The sequence below is a fragment of the Protopterus annectens genome, chromosome 4.part0 (genome assembly GCF_019279795.1).
Source record: "Protopterus annectens isolate FY-2018-M chromosome 4.part0, PAN1.0, whole genome shotgun sequence".
NCBI classification, from domain to species: Eukaryota; Metazoa; Chordata; order Ceratodontiformes; family Protopteridae; genus Protopterus; species Protopterus annectens.
This window is the reverse complement of record NC_056733.1, coordinates 573,327,963-573,350,232: the sequence shown is the minus strand read 5'-3', so window position 1 is coordinate 573,350,232 and position 22,270 is coordinate 573,327,963.

Sequence of the window (22,270 nt, the reverse complement as noted above, 5' to 3'; positions counted from 1 at the left end):
CCATCTAGTTGAGCAAACTTGCTTCTTGGCCTTTTGGCTATGATCAAGTGTGTAATGTGTATGACTTACTTAGGTGATTCAGTAGCTGTTTCAATAGGCATGTCTTTTTCCACTTTACAGCATCACACACAGCTTTGTACTCACCTCTTCTGATCTGGTCAATGTGCTACCAAGTGTACTAATGCAGAGAAGATTTCAACAACTCTAGAGATTCATGCAACATCTAGGTTAAGACTACTGATTGCCTGATAGCCTGTGAACTATTTATCAGGAACTTGAGATTAGTGCAACTACTGTGCTTGATAACAGAAAGACCAGAGAGACATTGTTTCCTAGCCTGCTAGTAGCCAGAAGGCTAATCACTACTATTTTGCTTTTTTTGGAAATCCTCACTAAATTTCAACAATAAAACTTCCAGTAAAACTAATACTGCTTCTGACTTGCTCATACCTCTTCCCTTGTCAGTCTGCTACTTGCAGGAGTTTGAGGCAGTGTAGAAAGTACCTCACATTTACTGATTACTTTTCATTTCTGGTCCACTCTTACTCCATAGTATTAGATGTACACAGTCAGGTGGTTATGAAATCTCTGCTAACCCTCCCAGGCCCTACATAATAAACCTCAGTCACCCAAGTATGCACACATATATTCCCTCCATACTGTCTGACACATATACCATTATTATGGATTGTGCAACTTGTGAATCTCATCTCCTAAGTTGCCATAGGCCTGCAGATGTTCACAAAGTCCTTGATACTGGTAATTCCATAGTTAAGCATACTGATAAGATACTCATCAGACTTTACAAGGAGAGATACAGAGTAAGATGTCTCTTTGGTGGTAAGACTAAAGGTGTTAGAAGAGCCCTCATGATCATTCACTGGTGTAGTGTATGGTCATATGGTTGCCCATTTGGGAGTGAATGATCTTAGTTGTTCCACGCTGAAGGAGATGCAGAGAGACACTTTGAGCTCTTCTCTCATGTTTCCATTGAAGTAGTCACTGGTGCTGAACAGTATTCTAACATTAAGCAATAATCCATGAATGTGTGTGGGTATATCAGAATTTACCTATGGCTGGAGTGGTTTGATCATGAGGGTGAAGCCTGAGTGATTAAACAAAGACAGCCATTGGTAAATCCTGATATACCCACACCCATGAGTGGATTATTGCTATTATAGAATGACATTATTTAAGAAAGAAATTACTTGCCTTTCTTAAATAATGTCTTTGTATAAGGGTGCTTAAGTGTTCCTCCACATTTACCCTCCTTTACTGACTTACTGAACATGTATATAAGACTTGCATCTGAATGCATGCACAGTACATCAGTGCAGTGCAGTGCAGGAGAAGCAACGGACAATCTCCATTGCTGTTGTTTTCATTTTATGAGAGACAGCATAAAAATAGAAGGAAAATCAGGTAAATTTCTGTTTCTTTATTTTTTGAGAACATACCTGATTTTTCTTTTATTTTGCACTGTCCCTCATCATAGTCCAATAGAAAGTCTGGACGCTCAATGGTACTTCAGTGGCCAGACTTTATTCTTTTGGTATATGCTTTATTCTATTGCTATATGCTTGATTTACAATGGAGACTCTGGTTGGACTGTCCAATCAGCATGCTCATTTTTGAATACAAGTGAGCCCTCATTATATAATCACCAATTGTGACGCATAAGCTCCATTTATAAAATAACTGGTTTCAGTATTTAGCTAATTAACTGGTGTCATTCTGAGATTGATGATCTAGCATGTGTGGTGGTTAACAGATCCTCCTGCTTTACAGGTGATGGGTTGCATTTCTCATTTCATGGCTTTCACAAACTGGCTAAAGCCTTTGTGGCTGCCATAATGCTCTGTTTAGGCACGGACATCCACACCTATCAACTTCTTATCTGGACAATGTCATGTTAGTACTGCTCAGTGCTAGAAGCTTGAACAGCAAAATATCTCAGTTGAGGTAGTGTGAAGACATGCATATTTGTAGAGTGGCAGATACTTGGTTCTACTGCAAAGATAACACCCTGCCCCCGGATTCAGCAAGCTCTGCATGGAGTGCAGGAATAGTGCAAGAGCTGCTGCATGCAATATGGCCAACGAGCAACCCAGGATTGAACTCCCAGGATGTGCATGAGTGCTCCTACACTATTCCTGCACATACATCACTGCTATATGCTAATTACTTAATTTGCTGGTGAAAACCATGCAAATGAGGTGAATTAGCGATCCAGGAAGCAGGCAGGCGTCTGTGCAGGAATAGTGTAACCTGCAGAAATGTATTCGGTTAGTAACCGAATACATTTCTGCAAATTACAAAAGAGGCATGACAGCTCGAAAGAAAACATGTATTCAATGTAGTAGGCATGCCAATGGCCAAATATATGGCCATTGGCATGAAAAATAGTTGAAATTTTATAAAAAACAAGTTTATTTATTTATTTTGTTGCTGATCTCGGCCGATTAAGCGTAGGGCAGCGGTGCGCAAACGAGATTTCCATGAAAAAAAGAAAAAAGGGGGAAATAAGCTTTTATACCCAAATCAGCATTTTGCCATAATAGTCAATGGCATGCATAAGACAACAATACCAGGGAATAGTGGTTGCTAAGGGGGAAGGCTCAGTGTGAGTGTGTAAACTATGAATTAGCATTCTGGTTTATGCAAATGAGGGGATTGATAGTGAATAACAGATTTCTTCTCAGTGTTAGCTTGAACTCAACCATGTAGGTGCAGCAACACTATTGTATAGGTATAGGAGGTGGATGACCTCATAAGGGGGTGTCATGCATACTGTAAGCATATTTGAGCTCTGTGACCCATGTTTGCCCTTAGCTAAGCACAGCTAAGAAAGGGGTTGTGTATCACATTGTTGAGCACTGTTTTCCTGCCTAAACGGGTGTGCACACCACGCACCAGGTTTAAAAAAAGAAAAAAGAAAAAGAAAAAACAGAAAATAGCAGCACTGTTCACATCTGAACAGTGGGTATGTGCAGCACACCTCGGGGTTTAATCAGGAAGGCAATGGGAAGGGAAAACTGCAGTAGGAATGCAATCAAGGAGAACTAGCATAGCTGGCAGGTGAAATGTATCAGAATCAGTCAATTACACAGGCAGCAGCCCAGCACACTACTATAAACTATGCAAACACCTTTCATTCTGTTTTTTCCCACAAGCTCTACACCATCAGTGTACACAGACGGGGAAATTTTACCTGACGAAACTAACAAAATGTTAGGGGCTGCTGTCACTCTCATACACCAATATGTGCAAGTGGCTGAGGGTGGTGCGGATGTGAATGCTGATGACCATCCCACGGTGAGGAGGAGAAAAATGTACAGACCCAGGGTAACCTACCAGGGGCTACATGAGCTGGAGATAGTGGAGTGCTATAGGGTGGACAGGGACATTTTACAGCAAATTGTTGAGCTGTGCTGGCCCCACCACACACACAGAACCAACAGAGAGGAACCCATCCCAGTGGATACCAAGGTATGTGTAGGCTTAAGAATACTAGCCACAGGTACCTTCCAAAGGGCAACTGGAGATATCATGGGGATCTCACAGGCATCAGCATCCAGGGTACTCACCAGTTCCTGGATGCCATGTCAGCACATTCCAGTGAGCACATATATTTCCTCAACACCCATGAGATGTTGACCAGCAATATGCGTCTCTTCCACCAAATAGCAGAAAACCATGAGGTAGTGGGTGCTGTAGACTAGATGCACATACACATCAAAGCACCACTGGGTGAGCAGGATAAGGTCTACATAAACCGCAAGGGCTTCCCCTCCATCAACTGCCAGGTCATGTGTAATGCCCAGGGCATTATCTTGAATGTGTGTGCTGGCAGCCCTGGAAGGTATCATGACTCCCACATCTGGCATATGACACAGCTGTACCAGTCATTTGCCAGTGGGGACATCCCTAGTGGGGGATACTGGCTATGCACTGGAGGTGTGGCTGATGACACCCCTCAGAAATGCACACACACACCTGAACAACAACTCCATAATGAGGCACATGCACAAACCAGAATCATATTAGAGTGTTTGTTTGGGATGCTCAAGTCACAGTTCCACTGCCTGGACATATCCGATGGTGCCTTGTAGTACTCTCCAGCTACATGTACACAAATGTTCATAGTATGTGTCACACTACATAATATGATCCTGCAGAAACAGCTGCAGCAGAAACAGCATGGGGCAAGGCCATACATTCCCTACCATTGCCAAGGCCATTACAGGCACAGAGGGACTTGGAGGTAGAACCTGAGCCTGCCCATGTAGGCAGAAGGAGGCGTGCCCAGTATGCCCAGGCCTTGTCAAAGCAGCAACGCATAGCACATACACTGACACTGTAGGGACCCAGGGAATGACACCTCTCTCTTTCTTTCTTTCTTTCTTTCTTTCTTTCTTTCTTTCTTTCTTTCTTTCTTTCTTTCTTTCTTTCTTTCTCTCTCTCTCTCTCTCTCTCTCTCTCTCTCTCTCTCTCTCTCCTCTCTGGTAGATGTAGAAAAATACATCTGTTTTGCATAGGCAGCAGCTTGACTTTTGTAGGTAATGCTCATGATCAGGTGATGGCCTATCCATGAATTGCAGTACCCCATTTGCTAATTACATGTGGAACAGCTGTTGTATCATTCCTATAGCCAATTGCATGGAAACACACTCCTATAACTAAGCACTTCATATGGGTGTTGGCCCTTTTCCTTCACTGTGAGCAGGACATTATGTGGGTATCTGACAAACAGCATTACAGGGGGTAGTTGGAAATTCCTCTTACAACAAACACTGTGGAGACAGGCCAACAAACTAGAGGGGGATGTTCCAGACATGGGGACAAAATGTAAGTATTGCTGTTCTACATTGGAAGTAATGTAGATTTAACAGGGTTTTTGTGGATATGGCTGTTCTGTATGATTTAAAGTCTGGCATAACAGTGTTATGTGGTTGAGAAAACTCTCACCTGTAGGGCTATCTGCAGACTGTCCAGAGTTTGGAGTCTTAGATTTGGTGTGTTACTCACACATTTTCTGTCTTTATAAATGCAGTAGCATACTCTGATGATTGCAGTCACTAAATGGTAGCATCCATGTATGTTACTGACTTCATATCCCTCTGAAGAGATATGTTACAACAGACTCTGCTACATCAGCAATTGTCTAAGTTTATAACAGCAATATGTCAATATTGGCCTAGTGTTTGTGCCTCTGTCTCCCAAGTCTGTCACTCTTTGTTCATATGTCATGCAGTAAGAGGTGGATATGTACAGTATATCATTATTTACTGACATCATTCCTGATATCAAGCCAGTGATATAGCAGACTGCTAGATGTGTTATGTATAGGAGACCTTATATTTGAGGACAAAACCTGGACATTCTGTTGCAGTCTGTACAGTAGTGAGGTCTGTGTACTTATGGTGATTGTTGACAGAGTGTCAGTATTGTGTAGCAGTGTATTGTGAATATGTTGTTTGGCCTGTGTACAGACTGAGGTATAGATGTTGGTGCTCTTGGTCCTGTTCTATCTGACGTATGCTGCTCCAGTTTCTGGTACCCTATAAGTGTATATGTTTGTAGAGCCAGACTGAGACATGTCCCATACCACAGTCAGGCATCAGACTACACTGTGAATTGTGTCAGTATATGTAGGGTTAGTGTGTGAGTGGCAAATGTGATGACGGGTTTTCTTCACACAGTCCATATACTGTACTATTAATTAGGCTTACCATTATGTGACTGTGACTGCGTTGAGATTGGTTGTAGGTATGCATTTTCACACATGGTGTCTGTTACTCCATGCTGTTACATCCCTATAGTGCCTGTTATATTTGAAATTATGTGTGCATTCCCTATAAGAAAATTGGGTTAGTGTTGTGGCAGTCTATCTGTAGTTTAGATAGTGCTTGGTGACATGCCTAGCAGCTCAGTGTATTTACCCTTGTGTGATGTTATGTCCAGATAGTTGTCAGATGTACTGTTTCCTGGCCACTATATGTGTTGTGTATTTCTGACAAAGCAGTGGGATGCTGTGAAGATGTATGTCACTAACTAGTGAGAAGTATGTGAGCTTGGGACCTCTGCTCCTCCAGTTAATATATGTTAGGGCAGACAGGAGGGTGTGAATGCATCAACTGTGTGAGCTTTTCTACTCCAGTATTTGTGATATATCCCCATTTTCATGGCTTTAAACATCCCCTTTGTCAGGCGTGGTCCATATTTCTTGCACTAAGGAGTTCTGTGTATACCTCTTGACTGACCAGATTGTTTCAGACTGTCCACGTTTATTTTTCATATTTTTGCATTATTCCACAGGATCATTATGTGATGTGTGTGGTACTTCACTATGATGATTTTATGATGTCTGTCAGCAACCAATGCATACATGTCAGTTTCAGAAGAGTCTTCCTTCATAGCATATATGTTAACACAAACCCTGTTACTGTAGCAACATTCTACATTTATAACTGCAATACTTACATTATGTTCTCTTGCACTAAGAGGTTGAGAGTTATGGTGCTGAGGTATGACTACACTATATGTTATGGGCGAGCATATGTTTATATACACACACATATATATATATATATATATATATATATATATATATGTGTGTGTGTGTGTGTGTATGTATATATACACACACACACACACACACACATATATATATATATATATATATATATATATATATATATATATATATATATCCTTTTATGTATAAACATGAGTGTTGTATATTCCTTCTCAGATGTATCTCACCATATTTATCTGATATGTGTATATTTAGATATAAAAGTATGACTGATTCCACACTATTTTCAATGTAGTAAACGATTGTAGTAGTCAAAGCTGTTGTTTACTACTATTCAGTACATGTACTGAATGATATATATGAAAAAGTAACAGACATTCTTACAGCTCAGATGGCTTAGTGGTTAAGTGCTATGACTATAGTGTACAGGGTACTGAGTTCAAGTCCTGCATGGGCTATTTATTTTGCTGCTGGGCAGAACAAGGGCTGATGGAGACAGGGTGATTAAGGTGCTTTAAAGTGGGCTTGTGCAGGTTTGCGTAACGGTAAGTGCTACTAAACTATGGTTAAATTAATACATGCTTTCACCATATAGGCTTTGCTTATCAGTGCGCAAATGTGCTTGGCATTTACAGTTAAGCAATACTTAAACTTGCTAAGCATAGCCCAGCCCTGGTAACCAGTGATCTCATTCCAGTCTGATCCAGTAGCAGTGTAATGACATCTTTAATAAGTGTATTTAATTCCATGTACATAACATGCTTCTATGTGCTGTCATTACAGTAGCAAGGGGTGTGAGTATACTGTATTGGACACCTGAGTATACATGGATAGTACCACAATCTTGTCTCTTTGTATGTGTTTCATTCTTGGGTAGTATCCCAGGGTATATGCAGTCACACTTGCATGTATTGTATCATTACATTACTACTTTTAGCAGTGCTTTTCAATGTAAGAGTAGATTGCAGATTGTAGTACTGGAACCATACACCCCTGCATGCAAAGCTGGACTCTGAGTACTTACTGTTGTGTTATTGGTGTTTGAGCTGTATGTTTTTATGTATCTCCTATTGGATATTAATCGGATATGTTGATATTAACTGTAGACTACTATGTTTTTAGGACATGTCATTGAGGACTGCTGTCATGTAGTAATGGCATACCTATCAGTTTCAGACATCTGTCTTTCAAAACATTCATCCTAATGCATGGCCTGTTGGTTATCTACTTTCTGTCTGTCCTCTGTACAGATGTGCAGATGTCAGGTATTCATCTTGGCCACTAACAGGCAATTTCTGATCAACTGACACTGACATGTATGCCCAGCTGTGTTATGAATTCCACATCTAGGAAACCCCACTCTGTATGTACCACATGCCATGGATACCTCGACCAGACTACTACAGTCAGCAAAACATGTTTGGGTACAGGTCCCTAACCCAGACACTGGCCATGTTATGCAATATATGTTGCATACATGTTAGTTGGAGCACCTCACTGGCCCACTTGAAGAGAAAACCAGATGAGTGGATGTTGAATTTAACTGTTAGCCTGAGGATCCCTCAAGTGGCATTAGTTGATAGATGGCCTGCTGACAAATGTCAGGCAGCATGATACCAGTGTACCCACATGCACTACTTTTCTCATCTCTCCATGGACATTAGCCTGGTATACACCTAGGAACACCTGTACCTATGAACCTCAGTACTGACAAATGTGTCACTGTGCATTACTGAGAATAACAGTGTCTGTATGTTTGTAAACTTGTAGTTGAAAATACTCGGAGGACCTTTTCAGCCACTACACCCCCATTGCTATACTTAGAAAGAGCTGCTGCTGTAATTCACATTAAATGTACCTTGTGACACTCTTCACCCTATGGGCTACTGGTAGCCTGCAGTACCAGCATAACACTGTTCTACAAATGAGTAGATAGGTGTAGGTTACCATCTGAGTCCTGGCAAATGTGAGTATGTGTGTGTGTGCGTATGTGTGTGCAATTGTGTGTGAGTGTGCATATTTGTAGGAGACAGCATTCTGAGGCAAAATTCTCCAAATACACTAAACCTTGCCATACATTATAAGGGATGGTGATGGTACTGACATTAGGAGAGTCATGACAAAACCCTCACCCTACTATCCCTGTGGCATGTGCAATAAATGCATATCCCTGTAGTAGCAATAATTAGATAGACAAGGGTTTGTATTGCAGTCCTGGTAAATGTGTGATTGTGGGTATGTCAGAGCATTATCATTACTGGATCCAGAACATGTTTTGGATTACCATGGATGTATGTAGTTTATATACCAATATTAGACATATTGATGGAATACAAGCCTTGCAATATTTTGTAGATGACAGTCCGAGTTCTCATTATATTATTGAATTAACTCACTTCTGTTTGCTTCATAACTATTTTAGTTTTGATGAAGTTGTCTACCATCAGTTAAGAGGTACAGCCATGGGGGCACCATTTGCCCCCATGTATGCAAATCTCTTTATGGTTAGGTTTGAGCTGGATTATATATATAAAAATGAATTTGTATAACAATATGTTTTATTTTATTTTAGATACATTGATGATTTGATTTTTGTTTGTGATGGGGGATTAGATGCAGTACCAAGATTTTTTTTCAGAATTAAATGATGATTCTTATAATATTAAATTTGATGGTTTACAATGTGGCACAGAGGTTAATTTCTTCGACATTCATCTGTCTGGAATGAAGGATGGCTCTATTGAAACTATACTTCATCGAACATTTGAGGATGGCAACCAGTACTTATTTGGGACTAGTTGATATCCGATTCATACTATACAATCTTTACCTTATGGGGAGATGATTAGATTATCTAGGCTTTTTAATAATAAGTTAGATTTACAAAAGCAAATTGGTCAAACTTTATTTATGTTCCTACAGAGAGGATACAATGAGAATTTAATTTATGGGTCTGTTGATAAATTAATACAGTATATTCTTAATAAATATAATATTAATAGTAGAAAAAGACACATTAGTGTTAGTAATATTAATTATTCGGCTGAGAAAGATAAAATGTTTTTTGTGACTACCTACAACATTTTATGTACTAGGATTTGGGAATTAATAAAGCATTATTGGAAATTTTTACATAAAGATGAATTGCTACATATAATTATTTCTGATTTACCCTATGTGGCTTACAAGAGAGGACAGAATTTGGGGGATAAACTGGTTAAAGCTTATTTCATTGCACCAGTAGTTAGTCCCTCTATTTCACTACTATCTTTGGGTACTGTACCCTGTAATAATTGTAATATATGTTCTCGTATTAACTTGAGTTTCTCTAGGATCAATGGGAAAATATTCAGACCACACAATTACTTTACATGTGATACAGTAGGCGTAATTTATTGCCTGAGATGTCCCTGCAATCTTTTCTATATTGGGGAAACTAAGAGGAAGTTTAGAATTAGGTTGCAGGAACACATTAGAAATATTAAGAAGGGGAGATTGGAAAGTCCTATAGCATCTAATTTTGGGGAAAAACATGATAGTGATGCTAATTTATTACAAGCTACAATTCTGGAAGAAGTGTTTATTAGGAAAGGGGATGAAAGATTAATTAAAAATGTTTTATTGCATAAAACTGTATTTATATTGAAGTTTGATACACTAACACCAAGATGCTTGAATAGAGAAGTTAATTGGAGAAGTTTGCTTTAAAATTTTTAAATATTTGTTTAATTGATTGATTAATTAATTAAATGACTGTTGCTGATGTATAAATAGGAGAATGTGCTTTTTGTAATTTTGTACTCTTCAAAGGCTGTAGTGGCCGAGGCGCTAAGACAAGACAAGTAATACATTTTATTGTGGAACTGAATCAACTGTTGTTTTTAGATTACTTTGCTGGTTTTGTGGTTGGTTGTGATTCTGTTTATTGTGATGTTTTGGCAATTTGGTCTTGGTGGAATTACATGGGCCAAAATGAGTTCTCTGCAAAATGAAGTACAGCCAAGTGAACAGTATTCTCTGTGTACAAAAGCCTGTGTTTATGTGTGTGTGTGTGTGTGTGTGTGTGTGTGTGTGTGTGTGTGTGTGTGTGTGTGTGTGTGTGTGTGTGTGTGTGTGTGTGTTATTCACAAACATTTGGTGTGTGCCACCCAGTACACTTACCATTGTCCACTATAGAAGAGCTGCTTACATCAGCCACCATACACTCACCTGTATACCCCCCTCAGACCTATCAGCCATGTGACACATGCAGTAGCTGTTATACAGACCTATTACTTGTGTTCAGCTATACCCGATATATGACACAGTCAATGTGTTACCACAGTGCCACACCCCTTGTAGGAAAGGACAGCAAGCCAACATTCTCCTGACACACAGACACCTATAACACAAACAGAATACATTATGGAGACCACATTCAGTCAGTGTTAATAACAGCAATAATCCATCATGGCTGGACATCTACACACCCTGACATGTAAGTATGAAACATTCCAGCTGACAACACTTTAAACAGCACTAGATTGCTATACTTAAGTACATTCACCCTGTGGATCAGAACCATATTAGCATGTCCCTGCATCGATGGTATGGATGAGAGGGATGTGATACAGATATCATCATATGCACAGGGTGTGGTGTGGGTTTGCCAGAGGCCTAGGCTGAGCCGTTTGGTTGACATCATGTGTAAGGGTTAGGGGGTTGTTTATTAAATGGCCTGTGCAGACGTGGTGTGTGTAGGTATGGAGGTGCGCTAGCTGTGATGGTGATGTGTGTGTGTATGGATGCACACAGTTCTGCCATGCGCTGCCTATACAAGGGTATGTTGGATAGCTGCAGACAATACATGGCAGGGTGTACAGTTAACTGTGTCTGGCCATGAACATGGGAACTGCGCCTGCCAGGGGTTGCATGGGCACCATCAAGCAGATGCCAAGATATGGTACTCTCCCCTGATGATGGCAATTGTCCACTGGATCTGTGTTCCTGTTGGGACTGGCCAGGACCACATGCATGTGGTCTGCTGCATTGTGATGTGGACAGCACCCCCCCCTTGCAGTGTGGGTGCTGGTACTGCAACTACGGGAGCAGGAGTGAGATTTTGCACGTCCACGTAGACCTCCACCTGTTGGTGTTGGTGATCTACGTCCATGTGGCCAACGCCCTGCTCCCCCCACATGCTCTACCACAGACACCACACGGTCGAGGATTCCCACCATCTCACCCAACCGTCTATCCATGACCCCTGCAAAATAACAGTGAACATCTACATGACCACTGATGTAGTCACATACAGCAGGAAGAGTAGCCCTCTGGATCCTCAGACCATCTCTGGTGTAACATTCCATACATGCCTGTGGCTCCATGATAGCCTGAAACATACATCTGGTGACACTCGCTGTGGCACTTCTGCCAGGGGCATGATGGCCAGCAGCCCTCCTATGAGCACCCCTGTCCATTTGTCTGTGTGGGACCTCGCCGGTCATCCAGCTATGGCTGCTGTGTTCAGACACTTGCCATAGACACCACACTTTCCTGTCCCATGCCACCACCTGCCAAATATCCCTCATCTATGGCCACTGGTGATGGGGTATGAGTGGGCATTGTGACTGTGTGCAGGGATGAGGTGGATAAAAGTGGGATGCCAAGCAATGGCACAGATTCAGCCCCTGACAACCCTGCCTGTGCCTCACTATGCCTATCATCATTGTCAGAGTCTGTATGGACACTAACATCAGTTTGCCTGCAGGAGCGACCCTGACCCACCTCGCCACCTGTGAGGGGCAGATAAGAAATTTAAATTAAGACCTGTACATTATGTTTTTCTTCTACACACACACACACGCACACACGCACACACGCACACACGCACACACACACACACACACTTATAGGTGAGGTGGCACAAAGATATTACACAGACCTCTCATTACCCAACAGTTGACATGCATGACATATGGCACTCAACAGCATGCACTGCAGCCATTCATAATCCTTGTTACCAACAATATACATCTCTGTGATGCATGAGTTGTGTTAGTAGGGGATGTTCCTTCCCCTGGAACACACTGCACCCATGTACACATTATAGCCGTGCACCTGTACAGCACACTGATATGTACTGTGCACCATACCTCACAAGTGTACAGACCATTTCTGAATATGTAGATGTCTGGCAGTTATGTTTGCTCTGTTGCTCACAGCCCCTATGTGATTGTCTGACACATAACTGGGATGATATGAAGTCTGATGTCAATAATTAATGCCTGACTTTTGATTTGCAAATCTCGTCATCAACAGTGCATGTATGTGCAATAAAATCCAGTTACACTGACAACCTCCAAAGCTTCATGTAGATATGAAGAGTGTACACACTCCTGTTGACATGCCAGCCTCTTCCATGATATGAATGGGGCCATAATACTGCATCTGATAACATTACACACACCTGATATATGACACATGACCTATGCATTCCAATGCAGTATCAAACAAATGTGTCAGTCATGGAGATGCTGAATGAGATGCATACAATATGTGGGTTGCATAAGTGTGCACACCCTTGAAACTATGGTTTGTTGAAGCACCTGTTAAGTGAACTACAGCAGTCACCATTCCTGGAAGGGGTATACTAGCATGGCCCATCTTTACTTGACATTATTTGGTCTGTCTGTCCTACAAAGGTCCCCAAATCTGCCAGATTTCAAGATCAGCTCATATGCACAGCCGTTGGAGGTCACACAATGGCTTCACTATTGCTGTAGAGTCTGAGTTATGTCTGGCACAATTCATAACGTTGACTGTGTTCAGATACAACCATTCTTAGCTAGCTTTGGATGCATGCTTCAGTTCACTGCTGTGTTTGAAGCTGATACCCCTCCCCATCTTCAGCCTTATTGCAGATGCCTGACAACTATGGGCCACACATGAGTGTTATTTTGCAGTGTTCCAAATTCCACCCACCATGTCTACCGGCCTAGTTCCAGCTAATGAACAGCAATCCTAAAGGTGTCCACTGGCACCAGCAAGCTAAAAGTTGAGGATGGTGGCCCTGAGGTGGAGTGAGATGTTGCTTGTGCACCACATGTATCTTTATGAATACTGTCTGTAGGTTTGAGCGTTGGTCTCATGACACCATTACACATTGCAACACATGCCTTTGGGAGACTTTATGTTATGCTCATGCTACCTGTACAGAGCCCTGAATGGTATTTCATGTGGGATAAATCTTCCGTCTGATTACCCTAACCCATAGGCCACAGTTATGCAAATTCCAGGTGATTTTCAACACAGGTACTATACAGGCAGTACTTGCTAGACATTCCTGCAACTGCCTCAGTGTTGCTGCATGTCTCTGGGCAGCCTCCATGACTAGTTTGCAACATGTTTTGTCATCTGTTTTGGATGGGCATCTGTTTCTTTTCTACATCACTGTTGTCCCATATTTAATACACCTCTAGATCACTGTCTGCACTGTTTGCCATGATATATGCAATGGTGAGGTAAGGTTACGTTTCCCACTCCTGACTGCTACATTTCAGATATGGGATCCATTTCATGTTTTGTAAGATGTGTGCAAGCCATGGCTGCCTCTGTTGCGGGTGACTGGGCAAATGTCATAGACATACTTCTTGGAAAGCAGACAATTACTTGGTGTGAAATTGAGGCCCTGTACTTGATGGCAGGTGTGTACTCAAGAAGAGTGAATGCTGTCAGTACATCCCAAGCTGCCTCCACAATATGTTATTTGGAGTGTGTGCACACATATGCTTCCAGTGTTTTGTAAGTTTTGTATACCCCATATTTGTTGTCCCAACATAAGATTCTATGTTACACGTTACTCATTTTAGGATCACATTGCAGGTTGTAAAAGGTGTGGAATGTGTTACTGTGGTCTGCCATTGTATATATCAGGAACAATTGCCATTGTAATAGTGGTGAATACACTATGGTATCCACTGTATAAGGGTAATGTTTCATACACGTCCCTACTGTAAGCCATTTGTCCCACCATTTTGTTTATCTCTCTCCACACATCTTGCATTGACAGGTTGTGAGGTATACTGCAGGAATCTTACATACCCTTCAGATATGCCACCATGGTGATCACTGTGATGCAGTGCAGTTAACACCAACAAAAATGAACATGTACAGCATGCATTATGTGTAGGTGTGTTAAATGTGTGCATGGAAAATAGCATGCCCTTAACATGGCTGGTGTATTGGCAAACTTGAACAAAACAAATCCATACTCACCAGCTACAGGCTGCTGTCCTAGTTGTATACCAGAGGGACCTAAATAGTTGTGGGAGAGAAGTAATGTCAGTAGCCACACCTGTGGCTTTGGTACAGGGTGGAAGCAGCATTTCAGCACATCAACAGTACAAACCCCAGTACTAAGGTTTATGCATATCTGTGCATTACTACACTCCAGCAACAGACTATCTTATCTGACATAAGCTTGTAGATACTTTATAAATAAAAATGAATAAGCAACAGTGTTCTACTGATGTGCACTGGGGCCTTACCTGCACGCTCCTCATCCATTGTGTGGGTGGCACCCACCTCCACAATGCTGTCTTTAGCATCATGTCTTGTCTGGAGCTTGGGTGCCCCAAGGCTGGAGAGGAGCTCCTCAGCATGTGTCAGAGGGGGCTGGATGGCTTGACCCCCAACTGTGGCTAGCTGGTCCCTCGCAATAGCAGATGAGGTCAGTGCAATGATGCCACATCTGCATATAATTTTGGCTGTGCAGGCTGACATAATTTACCCTGTGGACGAGGTCGTTCCACAGGGGCAGTCCTCTCCTGTAGATCCTGGGCTCTGCAGCTGAACAATATGTTGTACCGCTGTATGACATATTGTATTATGGTATCATTCTCTATGTTGGTGAATGCTGCCAGCCATGGATGTTGCATATTACCTCAAAGACATAAACAGGAAAAAAGGTCACAGGACATCATACTGTTGTCTACTTGCACATCAGCAGTGGATATTACTTGCAAATAATCCAGAGTACACCATAACATTGTAAGCTATCATGGCTTTGGCATCTTGCATTACACTCCTGGCCCTGATCTGTCTATTTCCCCCAATGTTGGGCACTTAACTGCATAATCCTCTATGCTCCATTCATTTCTGTGTAGAGGGATGACAGTGGCCATCTTCCATGTGGATGGTGTCTGGATGGTGGCAAGTCTGTGTTTGACTGAGTGTGTGATAGAGCTCTGAGCACATGTCTGAGCTCATGTAGGAGGCAGACTCTGATGTTCTCATGCTCCATGGGACTTGCTGTTGTTGCCATCAGTAGGCATTATGTACATGCTCCCCACTGATGAGGGCAGGAGTGTGGTTGGTGTGCATACCCCCCTGTACAAATGCTGTGGACAGGGTGTCATTGTTCCCACCTAACCTGTCTGATGCAGAATGCCTGTATCCATGGCATGTGTGTATGATGTGGTCTTTACCCCCAGTACAGGTTGAATTGTGTTACTGCCTGTGAGACTGACTACATATGTAGAGACATTGTTGCAATTGGCCTTGGTGGTGTGGATATTTCTGATTTACAGTCATAATCAGCCTTACACGAAGTCACCTGTGAACCTACATGTTTGCTCAGATAGAGGTGGACTTGCTTCCAAGTTGTGGTCTGCACCTATGTTTCCTGTACAGCCACTATAGCAACCTATTATGTGCTTTGTGTATTGCTGCTGTACACCAAGGGGGATTACTCTATCATTGGTGGAGGCTGGTTGTACAGGTCAGGTACTGCTGATTCCATATAGCTACAGTGGATATAAAGTGTACACACCCTTGTTACAATGCCTGGTATTTGTGCAATTGAAACATGACCCCACAGAAGCTTCATTTCAACACAATCCCCACCTGTAATGTGACCTATAGCCTGCTCAATTCAATTGAAAGCATAACAATCTGTTCTGTGAAAACATATGGGAAATAATACTCAATACAGTAAGCCAGATGAATGTGTGTGCACATCCTTAAACTGATATGTTGTGTAAACACCTGCTGAGATGATTACAGCATCCATTTGTCTTGGTTTGTACTCTAACATCATGACACATCTTCACTTGGCAATGGTTGCTCACCTTCCTTGAAACAGCTTTGTTTCTTTTTCAATATAATTGTACAGGTTATGGGTCACATTTAAGGTGAGACACATTTTGAAATGATTTCCTGTGGTCACATTGGCATATAGCACACAAACCTGGCATTCCAACAGGGGTGCGTGCACTTTGGATATCCAGTGTATATGGGTGTTGATATAACTGTTTGTAGTAAGCATGGACAGTGGCTCATAACACAGTTGCACACTTCTGTTTACTACCTGATAATCATGCCTACTGTAGTACCCATACTAGTGTCATGAAAATGCAATAATCAGTAGCTGTACACATTTTATTTTGTTGTATAAAGTGACAGTGATATTACACACATGTGCAACATGCACAACTTATTTTCCGGACTGCTTGTAACCCATGTTATTAGTTTTGTGCCTTTCAGCTGAACATACATATACATACACGTGCTCAGGGGATACCTGGTATACATTTGTGTTCTATGTCAGTATGGCACACTATATTTACAGTCTAGCAGCTCAATCATACTTCTCAACCAGTTATATCAGGACCTCTGGACAATGGTCCACATCAGTATGTGACAACAGGGAAATCAATATTGATAATGTATTAATATAGCTGACATAACACACGTATATGTGTATATGACTACAGATATCAGTCACAACTGTGACTACTGTCCGGCAGAACCCTCTACAGCTGAATGTTGTTAATTCAATATATCACATGCAGTTTAACACACACATCTGCAGCAGTACTTTACTATTCACATGTCCTATATAGATATCTTAGATTTATAATACAAACATGTATAATAAAGATATTCACAGGTAACATATGGATATGGAAAACATACCATTAACTGGCCTAGTAGTGGCACAGTCATGACTGTTTGACAAACACTCTAGTGGTTGCCATATATGAGCTGTCCTTTCCCAGGGAGAGTCAGGCTTCTCACATGTGACCCTACCTCTCCACCTGTTAGAGCATCACATCTGGACAAAGCCTGAAATTAGGAGGGGATAAATAGGGACAGATCTTAAATATGCCTGTTACAAACCTATGAAGTTCTTAGCATAATACATTTTTCATTACCATGACTGCTCTGAAGGTGGTGGAGTATGAAACTCAAGTGCTTGTCATTACTTCATGACTTCCCTTCCCAGCTATTTGCCAGAATAATATAGATGTTAGGAGGAACAGACCAAACACTATGATGGGTAAATCTTGACATTTTGTGAGGATCTGTACAGTTGACAGGTATGGCCCACTGCAGACAGAGCCATATGCTATGTCCATAGCAGTTGTTCAGCAGGACATTATTACAGCAAGTCTTGTTGGCACATACAATTCTTTCAAAATCATCTATCCCATTATTACAGACCGAGTACTACATTCAATTACATGCTTACATGTTTCACATACCTATTTTATTTTTATGCACTCTTCTGTGTTCTGGTTTATGACTTCTTTGTTTTGTTTGTTTGTTTTTGTATTTGTATTTGTTTTTATTCTTTTTTTTTCTCTCTCTCTGTCCACTACTGGGATCGAGCTGGTTTGAATAGGTTGCAGCATGGCTTTTGTAGGTGATGTTCATGAGCAGGTGATGGCCTCTGCACCAATTGGTGTTCCCACTTGCTAATTGCATGCAGGCATCTGCATAGTTCTTCCAATAGCCAATGTCATAGCAACCCACTACTATAGATGACTACTTCATGTGGCTGTTGTCCTTTTACCTTGCCTGTATGGAAGACATCCTTCATGTGTGGGGGCAGAAGTGTTACACATAGCAGGTAGGAATACCTCTTACAACAAGACCTGTGGGCACAGGCCAAATACATGTTTGTATAAGGTTCCAGACCTATGGACAGAGTGTGAGTATTGCTGTTATATGCTTTGAATACTGTTATTTTTACAGGGTTTGTGTGTACATGCTAGTTTTGCATGGAATGCAGTCTGTCTGCATAGCTCTCAACTGTGGGGCTACCCACATAATAGCCAGAGGTTTGGCTGCTATGTTTTATCTGTTCCCTAGACAGGTATTGTCCTTGACAAATCAGTGGCATTCTCTTTGTTGATTGCTATGAGTACATAGCAACATCCATTTGTGTTTCTGACATCATATTCCCCAGGAAGGGTATGTTGCAACCAATACCATAACACCAGCAACTTTCACAGTGTATTACAGCAATATTTCAAATATGGCCCTGTGTTTTAATCTCTGTCCTCCACTTATATACCAGGCTTTGTCCAGATGACATGCAGTAAGAGGTTGATAGGTATGGTCTATCATTATTTAGTGCTGACATTCCTACTATCATTCCAGTGATGTTGTGGACTCCCACACATGTTGTGGGGTACAGGCCATAAATATGAGGGCTACAGCTGGACAACATATGTGACCCTGTACAGTCCAGAGGTCAGTGTATAGAGAATGCTGTTATATGCCCTTGTAAGACACTTTATGGGGAAGGGGTATTAAATGTTTTTAACCTAGGCTGTTAGACCATGTGAGGGATATAACTAATAAGAAACATTAAGGTATATGGCTGCACATATTCATACATGTCAACATGATGACAGTGGTGAGTTAGAGCTTACTGTTTCGCACACAGTTCTGTCAGTGTGATAGTACATTTTGAAGTGAAGCATTCTTATGTAAAGGATACATTTATATTGTAACATGTGATACTTTTCCCCCTAGGGGGGTTAACTATAGAATGTAATTGTTGAACTAAATCTGTAATTAAGTGTTGATTGCTTCTTGTCTTTAAGGCAAGTGGGTTTTTTATTGTTGTACTACTTGAAGTCTTTGGCCAAGAGAGCACAGTATCTTATTTTTTGCAGATTACTTTGGGTTACCACCTGTCCCTGTTTGTGAGGGACAAACCCTCTTTGTGCAGTTGTGTCCTGCTGATGACAACTGGCAAATGGCAAATGTCCTGAGATGGTAGGACCAAGAATGTATAATATGTTTTCCTTGATAATTGCAGAAATCAGTTATTTTGTATTTCAAACACCTAATCGATAAGGCTGATAAGGGCGGTTTTCCAGTCTTGGGACTTCAACGTATATATATATATATATATATATATATATATATATATATATATATATATATATATATATATATATATATATATATATATATATATATATACACATATATGTATACACACACACACACACACACACACACACACACACACACACACACACACACACACACACACACACACACACACACACACACACACACACACACACACACACACACACACACACACACACACATATATATATATAGAGAGAGAGAGAGATTCACTTCATAATCTCGAAATACTGAAATATTGAATTTCAGTATCTCGAAACCATGAAGTCGAAAATCCAAATAACTGAAACCACAAAACCGCAAAACCCAAAATCCCGGAACCACAAAACCGCAAAAAGACACAACACACACTGTACAACACATACAAACACACACACCTCCCGACACTGTACAAAAAGCAATACAACACACATGCACACAACTAAACAAACACACACACCTACCCTTACTATATGCAGGGGGCAAGCGCCCCTGCACCCCCCCAAGTGGGGGGATTGTGCCCCGCACACTCCCCCCTACTAATATATACTAACTCTGAAGTCACACTACACTCCATAACACAGACAACCCAGCACCACACATTCAACCCCCGCACAAACACACATCACAGACATACAAACACCCCCACTCCCAACACTAACGCACTCACACTCTGACCTACCTACCCTAATCCACACATAAAATGTTCCAACACACTCACAAACACACAATCCCTCCCCAAAACCCTAAAATAAACAACAGTCACCTAACACGCTATCCGTACAGCAGGTTCAACATTGTCAGATTCGACATTTCCAGGTTCACAATTTCTGTCCATTCAACTTTATAGGCTCGAGATTCTGAAAATCAATATTTCAGGATTTCGAGCTTATAAAGTGTTTAGATATATATGCATATATATATATATATATATATATATATATATATATACATACACATTTTCCCTACTGTTGAATGACTGTGCTGCATGATATGTTTGAATAAACATCAGACATATCTACAATTCAGATTGCTTAGTGGTAACTTGCTATGTTTATGGTGTGCAGTGTCTTAGGTTCAAGACTTGCAAGGGATGATTACTTTGTTGCTGGGCAGAACAAGGGTTGTTGGATACAGAGTGATTAAGGCACTTTTAAGCAGCTGTAAGCAGGTTTGCATGGGTTTGCATGGTGGTAAGCAATGCCAATGTCCGGTTAAATATGCTTACAGACAGCCTTAAAAGTGCTTAATCTTTGTAGGTATCGCTTATAATCATGCAAACAGGCCTAGTCCCACTTACTGCTGCTTACTCCCACTTATCCCCATGCTAATGTCTTTAAAAGAAAAGAAAAAAGTAGTGAAAAAGGAGGCATGATGAGGAAAAACAATATGCCAGGTAGCTAGGGATGTGCAGGATGGTTGTAGGGAAGGTCCATAGCTGTCCATTTCTTCTACAGCAACAGCTGTGCATATGTACTGAATTTGGAGGTAAATGTGGACACTCAAACCTCTAAGAGAGAGGGGTGAGGACAACAACAATGTGTTGTGAAGCCAATTAGAGAAGATTACTTATCTCCAGTGGACACGTGTGCAAAATGAACAGCTATGTATGGGGCAAAATTTTCTTTTGGGAACAGATTGCCCTTTTTTATTTTTTTAAGGTGAAAGTGGGATGTTGGGGAAAGACAGTAGGTATATTTGGGAGGTAAGTTGGGTAGGAAAACAGACAAGACAGACAAGACAGCATACAGGGGTGGTATATGACACATGTGGGGGTAAACACCTTGGATGGGCAGGGGTGTTTGGTAATCAGAAGCCCACGAGCCCCCAAATGGATACAGTGGGACTGAGGTCCCCACCCATGGGCAGTCATCACTGCACCTTCATGGCCCCAAAGGTGGCTGTGCTGGGGGCAGAGCAGGAGGGGCAGGCTGACCCTCTAAATGCACCACAGGGCCCTCAAGCTGGTGTAGCAGATCTCCAAATTCCTTGTGGAGCTCACTATGCACCAGACCCTGGACCTGGCTTCAGGTGACAGGATCCTGTTGCGCCCACACCTGGGGGTAGTAGAGCCCCATCGTCTGAGGTGGTTCCACCCAAAGGTGGTGCAGGACCAGCAGAGGAGGAGGTCCTGGGGTGGGTCCCAGACGTGCTGAGGCCCAGTGCCATGCCCAGATGAAGCAGGAGAGGCGGATCTACTGGAATCGGCCTTCTCTGGCTTGCTATGGTGTTGCAGTTTTAGAACATATGTTGATTAGTAATGGTAAACACATTCCAGGATTAGTTATAACAGCATGCATGAGTATTCACATTAACCCAATATAACAGATTTGGAACATTTGCAAAGCAAACAGAACACATGCATATATGGAACCACAGTGGGCTTTACACCAGCATCCAAGTTACATTGATAGCAACAGGCCACCAATGATAGTATTTGAACATTGAACATTAATTGGAATAAATGTTAATGTTTTTTGAATAACAGGACACATATCCCAACAGTATGTTTGGTGGACAACATACCCATTAATTTATGTG